Below are 18,977 nucleotides of genomic sequence, written 5' to 3' on the forward strand. Positions count from 1 at the left end.
CAATGTTAATACTTAATTTGTATTAAGAATAATGATCCATCTATACCTGAAACTAATATTATACTGTATGTTGATTGGAATTTAAATAAAAACTTGAGAAAAACAGAACAAAACAAAAGAATAATGATCCAAGGACAGAAACAACAACAGCAACTAAATAACTTTTTTTTTGAAGAAGAAACTAAGGGATTTTCCTTAATTATATAAAGATTAATTATAATGTGATAACTAACAAATGGATTTTACCACTTTACTCTTTTCCCATCCATCATCTTCCTGCCTGAAATTAATGTCTATCATTCTAGTACTCTCTTTTCAATATCCTAAAGGTATTATAGCTCACTCCTTTTCTTTCTTTCTTTTCTTTCTTTCTTTCTTTCTTTTTTTTTTAATTATATTAAAGTAATGAAAGCCCACAATCCTCCTCTTTCTCCACGCTTGTCTTGAGTTCTTGAATACTCTCAGATAAAATTTCCCATTGGGACATTTCTCCACCTATTTAAGTAACGGTCATTAACCTTAATGAGACTCTAAATATAGTTATCTTGCTATTTAAAAAAAAAAAATCACTTAGCTCTCTGACTATTTAGGAGTACCAGTAAAGCTTCACTATATTTTTTATTTTTTTATTTTTTATTTTTTAAAGATTTTATTTATTTATTTGACAGAGATAGAGACAGCCAACGAGAGAGGGAACACAAGCAGAGGGAGTGGGAGAGGAAGAAGCAGGCTCCTAGCGGAGGAGCCTGATGTGGGGCTCGATCCCGTAACGCCGGGATCACGCCCTGAGCCGAAGGCAGACGCTTAACCGCTGTGCCACCCAGGCGCCCCTTCACTATATTTTTTAAACATTTAACCTACTACCATCTTCGTATCCCTTTACTTTTCTTAAAGGTGATGTCTCTTAGTGTTCTATCACAATATCAAGATATTTTCTTCTTTCAGCCCTGTTACAATTGTGTAAGAACATTTCTCCAAATTTCATGAAAATATATCCCCGTTTTCACTCTATACTTCCTCCTCTTTAACCGCATCAAGGACTTTCACTTTAAATTCTCCCTTCCTGTTGCCGTATCTTCAATTTATCTCTTTCCATTGGAATATTCTGAATAGCATTTATGTGTGTTCTCTCCGATTTAAAAATAACAACACACTTACCAATAAAACTTCTTTCAATCTCACTCTACCTTCAGGCACTCCCCAATATTTGTCTTTTCTTTAAAACCACACTTCTAAAATAAATTTTCTGTACTTAATATTTCTGTACCTCAATACCAATTTCTCAATGGGCTAGTATCTGGACTCTACCTCACTTGTTCAGCATAACTTTAATTACTCAAGTCTCAAATTATTTACATGCCACTAAATGTAACGGGCACACTTTCCCATTCTCATCTTTCCTGAACTCTCATGATACTTTTCTTTATTTATTAATCATCTTCTATTTGTTAGGCAATGTATTTGGTAATTGGTATACAATGGTAATGAAATTCATATATAATCCTTACCCTAATGAAGTTCACAGCCTAGAAGCAAAGACATATATTTATCAAATATTCACAGTTACTAAGTGCATTACAGGGAAGTTACAAATACATTCTGAGTATAAAAAAAGAATAGGTACAAGTCTATGAACTGGTATCTGAAAGAGAATTAGGATGGCAAACAAAGGGTAGAGTGTTCTAAGCAGAAGAAAAAGCTTCTACATTAGCCAGGAAGTTAGTAGGGGCATGGTGAATATGGGGATCCAGAAGAAAACCAGTGTGAGAATGAGAGCAGATCTCTAGAGAACAGACTGGAATTAACAGAATTAAAGTCATAGTCAAAGATAATAGAAAAACACATTCCTGAATTAAGACTTTGATTTGATTATTTACATGACCAATATATACCAAAAAATAAAAGTGTCATGATTACTTTTTATTAATCTCCAATTACTCAAGTAATATAGTGTCCTTCTTATGAAAGGGAGATACATACAAAATTTAATTTCTCTATAAATAGGAACTCTCATCCCATTCTGCTATTGCCTTATGATAGCTGTTTTAATGTATTTTAATGTCCTTCCATACCCCTTTCTTTGATAATAAAACATGTCCAACAAATAATACATAGTTTTATTTTATATCTTAATGATCTGTGGGAGATTATCTTTTCTTTAAGATTTATTTATTTATTTATTTATTTATTTATTTATTTATTTATTTGAAGGGAGAGGTGCAGAGGGAGACAATCTTCAAGCAGGCTTCACACTGAGCATGGAGCCCAATGTGGGGCTCAATCTCATGACCCAATCATGATCTGAGTCAAAACCAAAAGTTGGATACTTAACTGACTGAGCCACACAGGTGTCCCATCTGTGGAAAAATTATCTTTATGCAATAGAAGCCCAAGACATATTATCAGGAAAACTGTTCTAGAGGTTATTCCTGATAGAGAAATTGTCAGGCCAAATTAAGATTCTGAATGGCATGGTTTACAAAATCAGTTAAAAACATAGTAGCAGGAGGCAAGGAATAAACAAGAAGATACAATGAAAGACCAAACTACCTGAACCCTAGGTTACAAAACATCATGTGTATCTGTACCTCTGTCTCTCATGCCAGTCTTGCCAGCTAATGGTGGTTTGTGGGGACCAGACTTAAGGTTTGAGTAAGGAGCTTAACAGAATGACGGTGTCAAAATAAATATACTTGCCCTATCAAAGAGATGCCAAACAAGAAGCCCTGGTCACAGCTACAGATCAATAACGAGTCTACTGAATAGTTACTTCTTTTAGCTGTTTCTTGTTCTGAGCCCATGAGAGACCAAATGGGAACATAATGGGAGTCACAAAGAGCCAATTTAAAGATAACAATTGTCAGCTTATTAGTGACATAATTATAGCTTATGACTTGATCTTTCCATTGATTTCTTTTTGAAAGTAGCACTTTAGTTTGTTCTAATTATTCCATCTTTCTTTAACATATCTTGAGTTTACTAACTTGTGATCTATATTTAACGTATATTATGATTTCTTTTTATTGCAAACAACTCGTTTCATCATTATATATCTTTTTTTTTTTTCAAGATTTTATTTATTTATTTGACAGAGAGAGAGACAGCTAGCAAGAGAGGGAACACAGGCAGGGGGACTGGGAGAGGAAGAAGCAGGCTTCCTGCTGAGCAAGGAGCCAGAGATGCGGGGCTCGATCCCAGGTCCCTGGGATCATGCCCTGAGACGAAGGCAGACGCTTAATGACTGACCCACCCAGGTGCCCCTTGTCGTAATATATCTTAACACAACTTATAAAATGCTGTTTATAGCTCATAAGCTGCCAGCTTATTTTCTCTCTTTGCTTAGCACTTCTTATGTATTTTATCAATTCTGTTTGTTTTTCTAGTCTTTTGAAGGAGATTAGAATATTCTCAAATAATATTACTACACAAATTACATTTAACCATATTCTATTACACTCTTTATATTATTTGGTAACTTTTTTCTTTCTCTACATTACATTTGAGAACTATTAAGGTTGACTAATCCATATAGATCTGGATCATACCTTTATAGGATTTATATTTGTTCATTTCCATTGTAGTTAGTCAATCTGAAACTACGAAAGAATGGTTTGAGGTGTTACCCGACTTACATAATTATACATTACTACGTTATACAAACAGAGGATCAGTAGTTCCTTGTATCAGAAACCAGACTTTTGATTCACAAAATACTTTGGACCAGTTCCCATGCTCCAAATCACCACAGGATGAAGGGATGAAAGCAGATGTCAACGCTATATATTTCAGGATATGCATCACAGGAAAGTAACCCCAAAACTATGAAACTGGAAGCTTATAAAGGTGGCTGGCACATCTATCTCTCCAGAGATGGAAAGAAATTGATGTTTGCTCTAGAATATAAATACATACTCTCTGGAGGGAGAAGGTCTTTAGGTTTACAACCCCTGGAATGTAAACAAATGGCTCCAGGGAAGATTGTCTATAAATTCCTCAGAAACTTCCAAGGCTTATTTTTTTTCCTTCAATCATCCTTTACATAGGTTGTCAGTAATCTTTGCTCAGGAAGCCCTGAATGTGGGGAAACATGAAATATTTATGGAGCATTGTTTCCTGACAGCTGCAACAAATATATTCACATGTCTTTTTCTTTGTGAGTTGACTTTTTATTTTTCTGCAGAGTAAGTTTCTGCAGAAGTAAGTAAAGTAAAAATATATTTTTAAGTAAGTAAAGTAAGTAAAAGTATGTAAAGTATAATATAAGTGAGTAAAAATAAGTAAAGTAAGTAAAAATAGGTTACTTTCAACAAAATAAAAATCAAAATAGGAACATATTTATTCCTTCAAAATGTCAATTACAAAGAAGATAATTGAGAGTTATCATAATGATTCTTGGGAGAAATGCTATGACTCTAGAATTCTATATGCATCCAAAATCTCATATCATGTGCTAAAAGAATGTGAAAAATCAGAAATATTTTAAAAACATTTCTCAATTTCACACTGTCTCCTCAGAAATACTAAATGGAGTAACACGTTCTGAATATAAAACTTTTGTTTTTCCAGCTTATATATACATATTTAAATAAATTATTCTCCATTGTTGGTAGAGATAGGTGAAAATAGTATATACTCCTTACATTTTATGTCTATAGTTTATCTAGTTTAAAAAATTATATAACATTATAAAAATATTTTTTATATTAGGTAAATGGAAAACAGGGACCTACTGCTTTTGTCATTAAAATAGATAGAAAGGCCATGAGAATTTCATTTGTTAATGACATCCTGAGTTAAAGAAGAATGTAAAGTACACACATTACTGAAAGAAAAAACTGTGCTAACTCCTATTTTATACTTCTTGACAAACTCTTTTTATTATTATTATTTTAAAATTATTTTTCCAGCTTTGCTGGGAAATGATTGACAAATAAAAATTGTATATATTTAGGGTGTGCAATGTGATGGTTTGACATTTGATATATGTATACATTGTGAAATGATTACCATAATCAAGCTAATTAACACATTTATCACCTCACATAGCTACATTTTTGTTGTTGTTTTTATTTTTGGTGCATTGAGAACACGTAAGATCTATTCACTTAGCAAATTTCAAGTATACAATACAGTATTACTAACTATAGTCACTATATTGTATATTATATTCCCAGAATTCATTCATCTTATACGTTGAAGTCTGTACCCTTTGACCAACATCTCCTCATTTTTCCACCCCCCCCCCCAAGACACTGGTAACTACCATTTACTTTCTGGTTCTGAGTTTGACAATTTATAAATCTAGATTGTACAGTATTTGTCTTTCTTTATCTGGTTTATTTCACTTAGCTTCACGAGCTCCAGTTTCAATCACACTGTTGTAAATAGCAGATTTTTTTTTAAATGGCTGAATAATATGCACAACAAAGGAAACAATCACAGAATAAGAGGGAACATACAGAATGGGAGAAAACATTTGCAAACCATATATCTGATGAGGGATTAATAAAGGAACTCACACACTTCAACAGAAAACAAAATAACCCAATTAAAAGACGGGCAGAGGGCCCGATGAGACATTTTCCCAAAGAAGACATACAAATAGCCAACAAGTACATAAAAAGGTGTTCAACATCACTAATAATCAGGGAAATGAAAATTAAGCCACAATGGAGATATCACCTCATACCTGTTAGGATGATTATTATCTTAATAAACTCTTTACTCTTCAAACCACATAGAGTTTGTCTAAATGTGTTTACATCATAATAAAGAACTAGGATAATTTGTGTAGGAATAAGCTGTTCTTCCAAAATTTGCTGGTGTTTATTATACAACAAATGCTAGAAATATAAAAGGAAATTTTCAATAGTCAGAAGTATCAAAGCTAATTTTTATTTAATATGTGGAAACAGAAATCATATATTCTTTATTACTTATATTTTTATTATGACCTTTCTTCCTAATAGCACTTGTACAGATATATGTGATTAAATGTAGCTTCCTCATTAAAAGACACATATGAGCTCCCTTTTCCTTTGGTGTATAAAGAGGACACAACAGGTAGAAACCAGCATTTTTGCTATAGATTAGATTGCAAAGAATTACATGTCCTATATTGGTGAGGGGACGCTACAGTGAATAAACTACTAAGGTTAATCCACTGCAGGACAGAATGTAGATGTATTAACTAAGAGAGTTTTTGTCCTTTGTCCTTATGGTCTGTTATGAGTTGAATTGTGCACCATCCCCCCATTCATATGTTGAAGTCCTAACTTTCAGTACCTCAAAATGTCTCCTTATTTGTAAGTATGATCATTGCAGATGTCATTAATTAAGTTAAGATGAGGTTACACTGGAGTAGGGCAGGCCCCTAATCCAACATGACTGGTGTACTTATACAAAGGGGAAATTTGAACATGGCCGCAGATAAAAGGTGAATGCCATGTGAACGTGAAGATGGAGATTGGGGTCGTGCACACATAGGAGTGTCAAAGATGGCCAGCATACCACCAGTAGCTAGGAGAGAATCATGGAATAGATTCTCCCTTGAAAGCCTTGGAAAAAAACAATACTGCCAACACCCTGATCTTGGATTTCTAGTCTCCAAAACTGAGACAATACATTTCTGTTGGTTAAGTCACCCAACTTGTGGTACTTTGTTTTGGCAGTCCTAGCAAACTAATATACGGCTCTTACATCCTTCCTTTCTACAACGAATCAATGATATTCATCACCTCAAAGGCACATATTCGTTCATCTTAGGAAAGAGGAGATTAAAGGATCCAGAAAGTACAAAGAAGTCAAATGTTTGGAATCTTAATATAGACTAGAACTTTGAAAGCAAAAAGTGTTGATTTATAGAGACATGGGGGTTTGAAATTAATGTCAAATTTTTTCAATTTCAAAGCCTGGCTATGATAAAGTAACATGTGATATGTGAACAAAGAGAACTTAAAAGTTTCACCTGCATCCTCAAGGCTTGGGAAAAGTCTCGTGTATTTGAGAAGGGGTTTTTCTCGTTTAAAAGCAAGACTTAGTCTGCTTGTAGGATAGCTGGGAATTAGGACAGTAGTTTAGTTGAGGTCCCCTTAATTGCATGGTTATTTTAAAAGGGCTCTGCTTTTTTCTTTACTAGAAAATTTAGAGAAAACTTAAACTCTCCAAACCAAGGAATAAAATGGGGTGACCTAAGGAAGCAAAATGCTGCATCTAACAGCACACAACTAAACAAACAAACATGGAAATTAAGGGGCATTGGTGGAAGTGAATAGGGTAAATATATTACACATACGTATTGAGTATAATGTATACATAACATATGTCTATAATATATGTATCTCTGATATCTAGTGCACATATATAATGTGCATACCATAATATATGTAATGTGTATACAATTCATATACATCATAATGTGTATAATTTATATATATGTATATATTGATATATTTGGTCTATATTGTATATATACACACACTTCACAGTGTATATATACTTCTATTAAAATTCTGAGTTATTAAACTATTAAGATCATAACATACCTGCTATAATTAGAGCACCTATTATACATAGTACATTATATACCTTTACATGCTGATCTCATTTTTGACAATTTGTCATTTGATTCTAGTATTGAGGAAGGTCAGATGTGGTTGCCCTCATCTTATAGCTAAAAATACTAAAAGCTCTGAGAGATTAAGAATGTTATTCAATATCTCATATGTAATAAATCACAGGGAAGGAACTAGTTCCTTCACTTTCCATACAGTGCTATAAAATGATTAGGGTGCATTAAGCATTCTACTCCCTAGGTCACATTTAGACCATTTTATCTTCCAAAAGAGAAACCTGATCTTACTCCAAGTATAGTGAATCTGTCTTCCTTTTCCAAACATTGGTGCATCAGATTTAGTGCTAAGATATACACTTTTGTCACCCTCTTTATAAAAATAAAAAAATATAGTTTTCCCAGTTAAATCTAAATCCTGTGGGAAATATCGAGCATTCTGTATATTCTTTGCCCATATTATTCAGATCTTGTGGGTTCTTAACACTGATCGCTAAAGTTTCTTGTAAATGTAGTTGTTATCCAATGGCATTAGGCCCCGCACGCATGAAGGCATTATGTCAGTCAGCCCTAAACAGTAGTCTCTCAAAAACTGATATTTACCAATTCAGTATTAGACAGGGAAAGGGATAACTGGATCCTAAAGTAATACAAAGTGAAGTCAATGTTTATATTTAACTCAACTTGATAAGTTGAGTTCTCCAAATATGGAGAAACTTTTCTGGGCAAGTCACTATGTGTGATCAAACGGAGAAAAAAATGAACAAGTCAATCAATAATAATGATGATGATGAGAAAGGCATGATGCTGAATAGTAACAGAAGCTAAATTTTAAGAGGATTAAAAAAATGTGCCATGTACTATGCTACAACTTCACATGCATTGTGCAATTTAAACCTCACAACCCTCCTATGAGATTCTTATCTTCATTATCATCCATTTATAGAGAAATAAATGAGTTGACACAGTTAAGTAATATATTCAAATGTTACATGGTCTGTTCATTCTTTTTTTTTTTAAGATTTTTTATTTATTCATTTGAGAGACAGAATGTGTGAGAGCATGAGCAGGGGGGAGGGTTAGAGGAAGAGGGAGGAGCTGACTGCCCGCTGAGCAGGGAGCCTGATGTAGGGCTTGATCACAGGACCCCTGGAATCATGACCTGAGCTGAAGGCAGGAGCTTAACCGATTCAGCCACTCAGGTACCCCTAGGCCTGTTTATTCTTGGAGCCAGATTTGAACCTTTGTCTGTCTGACCTCAGATCCCAAACTCTTAACTGGTAAAAAGCAGTAAATGCATAATCAGTATCACAAATTACCGTTAGAAGTTATCCTTTTTTATTTTATTTTTTATTTATTTTTTCCCCAATCATCCAAACATGACTCTCAAGTAATGTTCTGTCACAGAATTGTATGTACGATTTGGTCCTTTGTCAAAAGTGCTAGTGGTCCTTGGCCAAAAAAAAAAAAAAAAAAAATTAAAAATAAAAAAGAGAAAGAAAAATTAGCAGTGTCACCGAAGCCTATGATTATTGTGAGCTTCTTCCTATTAGCTAATGTATGAGCCAACACTTAAGTTCATGTTTATTTTGACTTTATATCTCAACTTATGAAAATGATTGAGCTCTATTCTGTAATAGAAAAATGCTACAAAAACTATGTACTCTAAGTACTCTATCATCTTAGAGACTTCAAGTATTAAAGTTTTGAATAGGATAGAAGACAGTACCAAACACTTTATCCTTAACAAACTCGGCATTACAAACCCCCTATAGCATCACCCTTACTCACGTGAGGGACCCCTACAAACCAAAGAACTATACATTGGTTCCTGGAGGATTAAAAAAAAACAAACACACATTAAAAATCTGGCAACACTCAAAAGAAGACAACAGACCCTAGACCTGAAAAGGCCAAATCAAGAACCTGTCAGTACAAATGATTCAGAACTTCTCAAATCCTGGCAGAGTGAGTGAGCAAGTTGGTCTCTGGAGAATCTAAATCCTGACATTATTTTTGCTCCAAACCACCACTCAGAATTCTACTCAGATGCTGACAGAAAGGAATCCTAGCAGACAGAGCATCGGCAGTAGTCTCTCCGTCCAGTGACTGGAGCAAATAACAGAGACTGTGTGATCTCTGTGTGTTTCTAGCCACTGATCCATAACCTTAAAGCGTAATGTTTTAAGGTACAAAGACATTTGTTTGAGTATTTTCAGTTACGTAAGTCTATCTTTCTTAATACTGTTTTAAATACTTTTTTCCATAAAAAGAATAATTAGTCCAAAGCCCCTCCCAAGAACATTTTTCACTTGAAATGACCCATATTTTAAAAGTAAGGACTTAAACATCTTCCTTTTCAGAAACACCATCTTTCTTTCTTTTTCTTTCCCCTTCCTCCCTCCCTCCCTTCCTCCCTCCATTCTTTTTTTTTTTTTAGAGAATAGTTTATCTCATTTATATTAAATGACGAAGGTGGCTACTAAATATATACTTTCTGTCATGAAAATGTAATAGGAACTGGTATGGTTTTAAATAAATATGAGTTCACTGAGAAGATAGATTCATTTCTTGCTAATTTCAGTAAGAATTGTGAGGCTAGTAGGACGTTAGCCTATTTCTTGTGGCCATCTGTGGACTCCTGTGATGTGCTGTGAACAGTGCATTACTTTCATACTGACACTGATATACTTTCCATTCAATGGCTGGCACTGAAATGAATTTCAAAATGTAAGTGTTTGTTTTCTAAAATATATAATCTTAAATGCACAACTGCTATGACTTCCATTCTTTTTTTTTTTTTTTAAAGATTTTATTTATTTATTTGACAGAGATAGAGACAGCTAGCGAGAGACGGAACACAAGCAGGGGGAGTGGGAGAGGAAGAAGCAGGCTCCCAGCAGAGGAGCCTGATGTGGGACTCGATCCCAGGTGTCTGGGATCACGCCCTGAGCCAAAGGCAGACGCTTAACGACTGGCGCCCCTATGACTTCCATTCTCAACATTGTAATAAAACCTAATTTTTAAAACTTCTATAGAATGACCATTAACTCTAAACCTAATGGAAAAAAAGAACTGTAAGAATTGTTTTATTTCTTAGTATAGAATGGCAATTGATGTTAACAATAGTTATTAAAACATTACACGAAAGATATTTATGAATAGCTTGTGAAAATCAGAATTATTTTTAGTGTGATTTCATATAAGACTTGCTTATATTTCCTAATTCTTTAAAAATTGGTTACTTCTAAATTAACTAGAACATATTACTCCCAATCATTTTGTACAAATGATTGTTTACTATAACGGTGTGTTCTGTGAATTATGCATTTCCACAAAGACTATATTTTTTTATGGTTATAGATAATGTAATATAAATAATTAAGTTCTCAGTAAATGCATAATGACTTAGAAAATAGCTTCAGAAGATTTTGAAGATAATTTTAATATTTTGAAGGAAATTTTAATCAGAGGAGTGCTGACAGCATTCAGATGATTACTTTTGGAAAATGTCCCTTTTTCTAGACTAAATAATTCTTGCTGGTATTTCCTGAAACTTAACCTTTTTCTAAATATTTTGTTATATGTTTAGTTTCTACTATAGTAGAAATCCTTAAGTAATACATGTAATTAAAATAATAATAATAATAATAATAATAATAATAAGAAGAAGAAGAAGAAGAAGAAGAAGAAGAAGGAAAGAAGAAGAAGAGCACTATATAAATGGTAGTCCTTTTTTTGTATTACTTTGGAAGAAATTTCTAAGGAGTTTGGATTTATAAAGCCATAACAATATTTACTTTGTATGTTGTTGTTCTAAAGAAAACTGACAAAGAAAATCCACCTTTGATCTCAGCAGGAAGCCAGCTGACCATTCATAGTGATTAGGATGTTCTCCTCAGACTTTGATAGGCAGCAGAAGGATACCCAGAGAGGCGGGCACAGGCAGAGATTCTGGCAAATGAACTGACCTCACCTGCCACAATCAACACACACTTGTATAAACTCAGTATTTACACAAACCCTTGTTCTTTGCATGACCTAATGTTACATTTTTGTGTACAGTAGCTGTCAAATCGGGCAACTGGTTCTACTAGCCTTTCTGCAATAACATCCCCACTCCCTCTTTTTAAAATTTTTTTAAAAGATTTTTCATTTATTTATTTGACAGAGAGATAGAGCCAGAAAGCATAAGTGGGGGGAATGGCAGAAGGAAAGGGAGAAGCAGGCTCCTTGTTGAGTGGGGAGCCCAATGCTGTACTTGATTCCAGGACCCTGGGATCATGACCTGAGCAGAAGGCATGCGCTTAACCAACTGAGCCACCCAGGTGCCCCTCCTTCTTCTTTTTTTTTTTTTTTTTACTTTATTTTGTTTTTAGTTTTTGTGACTATATTGTTCTTGTTCAGTGATCTGGTTTCAGTGCAGTTGGAAAGGGAAAGGCAAATGCAACAATCTGGTACTTTTGAAGCTAATAAATGTATATCCCTACCTGATTTAATGACACTTTAAACTTGAAGAGTACAGGCACTCAGAGATAGACTCAAAATTTTCCCTACTGTCAAGGAAAGCAGTTACAAGCATACAGAATTCTTGTGCAAAAATAAATTGTTAATAAAATTGTTAATAAAATTGTTAATAAAATTCACATCTGCATTGTTTTCTTTTCAAAAATTAAGTTATTGTGACCACAAATGAACTCAAAATTATAGAAGCATATTTTTTTTACATGGAGGTTAATAGATACAGAATTGCATTGTGTTAATTGCTTTTTCATGTGCAAACATGGTAACCACAACACTTATTTCATCTGAGTGACAACAGTTCAGCACTGCTGATTGTACAATATCTAAAATTTGTCAAAGATTTTTTTCCCCTGTGGTTAAGCTGTTTAAGAGTCCTCTGATCAATGATACTTTAATAAGGCTAGAGGTGGAAGTTTAAATAAGGGTATTTTTTTTTTTTGAGGAAAAAATTATTTTAATTTTTAAGTGGCTCTTACATACTCTCCTCAAATTTAAAAGAATAACACTAAATATATAAATATATGTGTATATATATCTGTTAAATATGTGTACATATCTGCTAAAATAAAAATAAATATATATTACTAAATATATTTTTTATTAGTATAAAATATATATTTAGTATACATATTAGTATAATATATATATAGATAGAGAGAGAGAGGGAGAATGTGTGTGTGTGGAGAGAGAGAAAGAGTTGGCGAAGGCTTTGTTTGTTTATCTATGCATGATTAAGAGAGTAAAGAAAGAATCAAGGAGTTGGAATGATAAATGATAATGGAGGCTTAATATAATTATTGGGGTTCTTAAATTTTTTTTAAAGGTTTAATTTATTTATTTGAGAGAGAGAGCACGTGTACCTAATGGGGTGAGGCAGAGGGAGAGGGAGAAGCAGATTTCCTGCTGAGCAGGGAGGCCAATGCAATGTGGGAGCTTGATTCCAGAACCCGGGATCATGACCTGAGTCAACAGCAGACGGTTAACTGACTGCCCCAAATTTTGTTTTTTATTAATAGGTTTCAATTGAAAATTCAGAAATATTCAGAACAGCCCATCAAATTTCCACTTGATGATCTAACCCAGACCCACTCCAGCAAAACATGACAGGTTACATTTTTACCTGCTATAGTTCTTTGAAGTATTCAGTGAGAAGAATACTGTATCGATCTTTTTTCTAGCGTCTTATTTTGTTATAAACTATAAATAATTCTGCCAATTTACTCCTGTTTAGATTTTTTTTTCTTGTAGGATTTCACTCAGTTGAATTTTCAAGACAAAGAAAAACCTGTACCAGTCCTCTTTCTTTTTAACCAAATCTAATATGTCTGAATGCATTAGTACTCTCTATTTCCTCCAAAGATAATTGGCAGACATTGATGTCTCTCCTTTTAAGTAACTGCCAAAGAGTACACTAAAAAGCTCTAGGGAATCTAGCAAGCCATTTGTAATGATGTCAATAGGTTTAAATATCACACTAACAATGAATCACTCTTCCATTAACAAAATTATTTCTAAAACTGCCATCATCATTATTTCAATAAATGTACATTTGTTATATCATTACCAAGGTAAGCGTTTTAATTCCTTTACAAACATTATAAAATGTGTTTTTTTCTATAAACCATGTCCATATAAACTGAGAAAATATTACTAACAATAAATGTAATTGATGCTAAATAATCTATCAGAGCATTTGAAAACAATTTACAAGCTAAAAACATTTTCAACTTTTCTCAGTGTAGGAAGGGGAAAGCAAGTTTAAATTATAGTTATTTTAAAGGACTTTTCTACATTTTTTTCACTTTTTTTTTTTTTTTAAGTAGGCTCTGGGTCCAGCATGGAACCCAATGTGGGGCTTGAACTCATGACCCTGAAATCAAGACCTGAGCTGAAATCAAGAGCCGGATGCTGAACCAATTGGGCCACCAAGTCATCCAGTACATTTTTTTTTTTACCTTTGATGAATAATCATATTTAAGTTCATATGTCATAATTTCATCATGCTGGTATTTAAAATATGTATATATTTACGTAAATATATTTGAGAGCTTTAATTCACAAAATGTACCTACTATATTAAATTAACTACATAATTAAAATGACTTCTCTTAAGATAGAATATTTATTCATATATATCAAGAAAATAAAGTCTATAATTGCATGAAATTATTAGGTTTTCACGAAATCAGGTTATTAGAATTACTGTTAAACAAAAGTTAGATAGTGTGAGCACTGATTAGACACAAGGATAGATTCATTTTTGAAAATATAGTTGTTTCTACTGAGTGCTAGAAAACAAAGAATACACAGGTCTCAGAGAGCAGTAAACAGAACAAATCCTCCCCCCCCCCATCCATGCCTTTGTTCTTAAGGTTTCACTCATTTATGGAACATAAGAAATAGGAAGATTGGTAGGAGAAGGAAGGGAAGAATGAAGGGGGGGTAAACAGAAGGGGGAATGAACCATGGGAGACTATGGTCTCTGGGAAACAAACCGAGGGCTTCAGAGGGGAGGGGGGTGGGGGATTGGGATAGGCCGGTGATGGGTATTAAGGAGGGCACATATTGCATGGTGTACTGGGTGTTATATGTAAGTAATGAATCATGAAACATTGCATCAAAAACTGGGGATGTACTATATGGTGACTAATATAACAAAACAAATATTATTTTAAAAAAAGTGAAAAAAAAAAGAGCCAGTTAGAACGATTTAGGAAGAGAAGGCTGTGAACTGAGGCAACAGTCAAAGGTCATTAAGAGAGACAGGGAATCACCCAAGTAGAGAAAATGCTCAGACTACATATATAAACAAACTGTACCAAATTTGTACCAGATCAAATGTAATTTCTACTGGACTTCATTCTTAACATTCAAGATAGTTTCAGTCATTCACATAATTTTTTTATGAAGACATCACACATGAATTGTTTAGATTTTAGAACTACAAAGCATCCAAAAGTCAGAGTCTGACACAAACTTAAGAAGGACACAACAGGTACCTGACTGAATACTGAAAATACAACACATTATCTAAAATGTTCTGTGATATAACAAAGGACTGATGTTTTAAATGGCAATAAATAAATAAATAAAGCCTAAAAAAATGGGTACATGCTATTTAAAATGTGTAATTATGAAAACAGACACGAGAATCAGTATCTCTCTTGTTAGTATCCTCACTTATAAAATTTAAAAAAATTGTAACAATCATTATTTCATCATAGGGATGTTGTGAAGATTAAATTAATTCATACAAATGAAGTATTTAGTCCTGTATGGACTATGGTAGGAGTTATACTTTGTATTGTCATTATTATTATTTCATTATCATTATCGTTGATACCCAATTCTGTTTTCTGGGTCAGCATTTAAAAGTCCAATAGAACCAGAGGGTGTGAAATGAAGGCAGAGCCTTTCTTCCATGGGAAACAAGCCCTCTGATTAGTTTCCACTTGTGTAACCCCCACTAGCATCTAAACTTCAAAATACAAGAAAGCCCACAATTTATAAAGGATTATAAAATGGGATGCCCCTGAGAGAGACCAGAAGAATGTTTCTCCAAACAGCTAAGATACAAAAATGTAAATTACTGCTTCAGTTGTTGTAAGCAATGTCAAGAAATCCCACAGAATTTCACTTTTAGTAGGACGAGTCAATCACTATTAATCTACTAAAAGAATTGTTAGCATTATAGACATTTGGTACTCATTTCGTAAAAAAAAAAAAAAAAAAAAAAAAAAGCAGATAAAGATTTTATTCAGAATTCTGCTAAGACAAGCTGTCACACAATGCTTGGCCGTGTTGTGAAGGTCCTATCTGCATGCAGATTCATAGATATTAGGAATCCCTCTGCATTTTATGAGGCATGTTGCATTTTTTAGTGCAACATCTGTGTTGTCTTGAGTGTATTATGACTTCAAATCCTAGAGTCAATATATTTATAGATATGTTGTTCTGATTTAGATTTATTGATCATTTGATTTCATAGAAACGTTGAATTTTAAAATATTTGATTAAATTGTTGCCAGTGTGATTTGATATTCCAAAGGAAAATCCATGGACTTAATTTTGATTATGATCTGCCTAAATTTATAGAAAAGAATCAGTAATAAAGAATACTGGTACATTTCCAGTTGTGATTGTCACAATTAAAGATCTACTGATAGTTTTTTCAATAATAGTAGGATTTGAGAGAATAATTATAATTATTTATAATCACATAAAATTCCAAAACAATGCTAGGAAAATAATCCTTTTGAAGTTCACATATCCAATAATTCTAATTATTCAACTGCTGAAAACCTCTGAAATATCTTTGAAAGAGCACTACAATTACATCCAGCTGTGTGGGACTTTGCAGGTTTATTTGCTTTTCTTTCTGTATTATTTTGTCTGTTTTTTAACTTTTATTTGGGAAATAATTACATACTCAAAGGAAGTTGTAAAGATAATACAGAGAAGACTCTTACTTGTTATTCCCTTTCCCCCACTGGTTACATTTTACATAATTATAATACAATATCAAAACAGAAATTTCACATTGCTACAATGTATGTGTATAATTCCATGTGACTTTTTCACATATGTTGATTTGTGTAACCAAGAGCATAATCTAGGTACAGGACTATCCTATGCCACAATAATCTCCCTCATGGTACTTTTTTTATAATCAAACCAGCAACCAGTTGACCATTCCTAACAGCTGGAAAGACCTGATGTATTTTTCATCTCTATAATATTGTCATTTCAAGAATGTTATATAAATGGAATCATCCTTGTACAACTAAGTTTTTCTACTCAACATAATACCGTTGAGATCCATCCAAGTTGTTGCATGTATTGATAAATAATCACTTTTATTTATTGGTAGTATTCCATGGTATGGATAGACAATAGTTATTTTATTTTATTTTATTTTATTGTTTGTTTGTTTGCTTATTTATTTACTTTTTAAAGATTTTATTTATTTTGAGAGAGAGAGAGACACAGAGAGCATGTGAACAGGGGAGAGGCAGAGGCAGAGGGAGACAGAGAATCTCAAGCCAACTCCTTGTTGAGCGTAGAGCCCAATGTGGGGCTCCATCTCACTACCCTGAGATCATGACCTGAGCCAAAGTCGAGAGCCGGTCACTTAACCTACTAAGCTGACCAGATGCTCATGGATATACAACAGTTATTTTAAACTTCTCACCTAGTGAGAGACATTTTGGTGTTTCTACTTTTTGGCTATTTTAAATAAAACTGCTATAAACAATTATGTACAAGTATCTGTGTGGACGTAGGTTTTCATTTCTCTGGGATAAAAATGCAGGAGGCCAATTACTGTGTCATATGGTAAGTGCATGTTTAGCTTTTAAGAAATTGTGAAAATGTTTTCTGGAGTAGCTGTACCATTTTACATGTATCCTACCAGCAATGCACAAGATCTCATTTATCTGCATCTCAGTGCCATTTAATACTGTCACTGTTTCATTTTATTTGAAATGTTAGCTATTCTAATAAGTTTATAATGATGTCTCAACATTGCCTTAATTTGCATTTCTTTGATGGCTAATGATGTTGAAAAGCTTATCATGTGTTTATTAGCCATGCATATATACTTTTCAGTGAAATATTCCTTCATGTTGCTGTTTGCCACATCTACTGTGAGAATGAAGACCATTTTCAGCAATCAGACTGTCAACATTCCAGAAAATGTCAACATCACTCTGAAAGGATGCACTGTTATTGTGAAGGGCCCCAGAGGAATCCTGCAAAGGGACTTCAATCACATCAATGTAGAACTCAGTCTCCTTGGAAAGAAAAGTAGAGGCTACGAGTTGACAAATGGTGGGGAACTAGGGAAGGACTGCTACTCTTCTCACTATCTGTAGTCATGGACAGAACATGATCCAGGGCATTACACTTGGCTTCTGTTACAAGATGAGGTCTGTGTATGCCCACTTCCCCATCAACGTTGTTATTCAGGAGAATGGTTCTCTTGCTGAAATCCAAAATTTTGTGGGTGAAAAATACAACTGCAGGGTTTGGATGAGGCCAGGTGTTGCTTGTTTAGTTTCTTAAGTCCAGAATGATGATGAGTTAATTCTTCAAGGAAATGACATTGAACTTGTATCAAACTCAGCTGCTTTGATTCAGCAAGCCACAATAGTTAAAAACAAGGATATCAGAAAGTTTTTGGATGGTATCTATGTTTCTGAAAAAGGAACAGTTCAACAGGCTGATGAATAAGATCTAAGTTGTTCAGCTACAGAAACAGCAAGATGCTGGATGATTTTTCAGACTTATTTATGAATATTTTAAAGACGCAATAAAAGCGCAATTGATTTGGGACTTTTTCTTAAACCAACAATCCTTTCCAACTATTTGGCAATTAAACCATTCAGAAGTAAACTGTAGTGTGCTAAGAAGAGTAGCAGAAGGAATAGAATAGAAGTTTTTTTCCTAGTAAAACTTCTTAGGAGAAGAAAAAAAAAAAAAAAGAAAAGATTCCTTCATGTCTTTTGCCCATTTTTTATTTGGACTTGTTTGATTTTTGTATTGTTGAATTTTGAGAGTTCTTTATCTGTGAGATACTATATAGATATATAGATATAGATAGATAGATATAGATATACAGAACTACATCTATCTATATATATATCAGTCATATATATAGCATATGATTATTATATATATCATATATGTGATTCCTTTTGTCACCTCTGTGGTTAGCAATTGATTTCTCCAAGTCTATATAAGAGTCTTTTCATCCTCATTCACTGGGTTTTCCACATAGTAAAATTTTTATTTTGATGAAGCCCTGTTTATCAATTATTGTCCTTTAGTAATTGTGCTTTCAGTGTTATCTGTAAAAACTCAATTTTTTAAAAGATTTTATTTA

The 18,977-nt window shown here is 33.4% G+C and overlaps 1 pseudogene; it reads left to right on the forward strand.

Moving 5' to 3' along the window:
- Window positions 1-17,745: 17,745 nt before the first annotated feature.
- LOC123789563 (large ribosomal subunit protein uL6 pseudogene) lies at window positions 17,746-18,331 on the forward strand (annotated as a pseudogene).
- The last annotated feature ends 646 nt before the right edge of the window (window positions 18,332-18,977 follow it).

Source organism: Ursus americanus, chromosome 3 (genome assembly GCF_024610735.1).
Source record: "Ursus americanus isolate L20-20 chromosome 3, mUrsAme1.1.p, whole genome shotgun sequence".
NCBI lineage: Eukaryota > Metazoa > Chordata > Mammalia > Carnivora > Ursidae > Ursus > Ursus americanus.